This window comes from Coenobita brevimanus, chromosome 27, assembly GCF_032717465.1.
Source record: "Coenobita brevimanus isolate Jiangsu-jjx chromosome 27, ASM3271746v2, whole genome shotgun sequence".
NCBI lineage: Eukaryota > Metazoa > Arthropoda > Malacostraca > Decapoda > Coenobitidae > Coenobita > Coenobita brevimanus.
In genome coordinates, this window is record NC_136980.1 from 20299182 (window position 1) to 20301883 (window position 2702).

At 41.9% G+C, this 2702-nt stretch overlaps 1 non-coding gene across 1 annotated transcript; it reads left to right on the forward strand.

Moving 5' to 3' along the window:
* Positions 1 to 499: 499 nt before the first annotated feature.
* Positions 500 to 618, forward strand: LOC145394586 (5S ribosomal RNA). The gene has a single exon (XR_013896444.1). It is a non-coding gene; the product is annotated as a 5S ribosomal RNA (ribosomal RNA).
* The last annotated feature ends 2084 nt before the right edge of the window (positions 619 to 2702 follow it).

Below are 2702 nucleotides of genomic sequence, written 5' to 3' on the forward strand. Positions count from 1 at the left end.
GACAGGAAGAAATCAGTAGGATGGAAGTTGTGGAAGCAATGAAGAAAGTTAAAATGGGGATAGCCCCAGCAATTGATGGAGTGTGTGGTGAAATGCTGAAGCATGGGGGAAAGATAGAATGGATATGGAAGATGTGCAGATTGGCCTGGGAGGAAGGTAGAGTCCTGGAGGATTGGAAGTCAGGTATAATCATTCCCCTGTACAAAGGAGAAGGGGAAAAAGAAGTGTGTGGTAGGCTAATCATAGGGGCATTTGCCTTCTTAGTGTAATAGGAAAAGTATATGGCAGAACACTTATTGACAGAATCAGGGAAATAACAGAGGAATTAGTTGTAGAAGAACAGAGAGGTTTTAGGAAGGGAAGGGGTTGTGTAGATCAGATATTTATTCTTAAATCTTTAGTGGAAAAGTTTTAAGACAAAGGAAGGAAGTTTTATGCAGCCTTAATGGATTTGGAGAAAGCATATGACAGGGTGGATAGACAAGGATTGTGGAAAGTAGCCAACGGCCATGCCACGTTGAGTACACCGCTTCCCATCCGATCAGCGAAGTTAAGCAACGTTGGGTCTGGTTAGTACTTGGATGGGTGACCGCCTGGGAACACCAGACGCTGTTGGCATAACGTTCTCCCTACGTGTCAAGTGGGGTTGGTGGAGGATTAGTGCCCCTCCCTGTAAAACAATTAACTCTAAGCCCTTGGCCACCCCGTTTGGGATACATGGCATCTGGCAATGAATGAATGAATAAGAATATATTGAGTAGATGGGAAGTTGTTGAAGGGCGTGGAGAGTATGTATGAGAGTGCTAAGGCTGCAGTGCGTGTGGATAGTGAACTGAGTGAACTTTTCGATTTGAAGGTTGGATTGAAACAAGGATGTGTCGTGTCTCCATGGTTGTTCAATCTGTATATGGATGGGGTTATAAAAGAGATACAAGATAGGTCAGTGGAAGTTGGAGCGGCCCTAGTGGGAGAGGGCAGTATTTGGAAACTACCAATACTGTTGTTTGCAGATGATACTATGTTGTTGAGTGAAGACGATGGGGAGCTACAAGGCTTGGTTGAAGAGTCTGGGAGAGTGTGTAAGAAACGGAATCTTAAGGTGAATGTAGGGAAGAGTAAAGTGATGGTCTTCGAAGGAAGTGAAGTCAGTGAATGTACAGTAAGATTGGATGAGGAGGAAATGGAAAATGTGAGTGCATTTCAGTACTTGGGTAGTGTGATGAGTAAGGATGGAAGTTTAGAGGGTGAAGTGCTTTAAAGGAAACAGAAGGGAAGAAAGGTTGCTGGTTTCTTGAATGCAGTGATAAGAAACAGGGAAGTGAGCATGGAAGTGAAAAAGCTATTACATGACAGTATTGTGATACCAACTCTAACGTATGGAAGTGAAGCTTAGACCTTCAGAGGGACAGATGTCAAGAGCGAGAGCAGTGGAAATGAGTTATTTGAGAGGAGCATGTGGAGTAACATGGAGAGACAGATTGACAAAAAAGGAAGTGAAGGAGCGTTGTTGTGTGGATGTGGATGTAATTGGAAGCGTTAGGAGAAACACATTAAGGTGGTTTGGCCATGTGGAGAGGATGGAGGGTGAGAAACTGACGAGGAGAGTGTATTTGAGTGAGATGAAGGGGGAGAGAGAGAGGGGGGGAGGCCAAGGATGAGATGGAGGGATGGAGTGGAGGGGTATATGAGAGAGGGCGATGTGAGCTGTGAGCAGGGCAATGAAATGACAGGGGACAGGTCGACATGGATGCAATTTGTTGTGGCCACCCCTTACGGGATTAAGGCGTCTGGCAATATATATATATATATATATATATATATATATATATATATATATATATATATATATATATATATATATATATATATATATATTACTGTAATTATTTTTGTACTTACTGTAATTATTTGTACTTATTGTACAGGGGTCCTTATGGTTGTGAATATATTATATAATGAAATAATCGTGGTACATTTGAAACAAGGTTATATGCTGGCACAGTGCGCGACAAATTAGTTTCAGTGGGCCCCCAGATACCGGTGGGACCTAGGCCAATGGCCTACTGGTAAATCCGGCCCTAATCATTACCCTTCAGACTCTCAGAGCTATGTACTATGACACAACGATGATGTGTTGTGGAATGACGGGACAGGAAAGAGTGTACCGCAGACCCATCAATGTCGGTTATGTGAGACAGATATTAGAGTTTGTGCTAGAGGTAATAAAAGAGATCGTTTGGCCTCTCTGCATAGAGACAGTGTGTTTTATTATCCGGCAACGAATTCATTAAATAAAAATAGAATGGTGTACAGTCAGCAATGCATATGCAGACGGACAATGAATATGTACACCCATGCCAGACATATGATAGTAATTCAGCCGATACAAGCCAAGTTAGTAAACTTCAATGTAATAATGTTATGTATTGCCTTCTACCTATAATAAACGTTGAGTAGAAGGAAAATAATAAATGTTCAGTCTCATTGCTTTAATATTTTGTATACCCACCCCTGCTTCCAAAACAGCCTCTAGACCAGTGGTTTCCAACCACTGGTCTAGAGGCCCCCTTAGGGGGCACGAAGGGCTGCCTGGGGGGGCGTGAAGGTTTGATAAAGAGGGTAATTATATTTGAAAACTATGAATTATGATGGAATTCAGTAATTTCTAAATATGAAGAAAATATTTCTGATATGAATAAGAA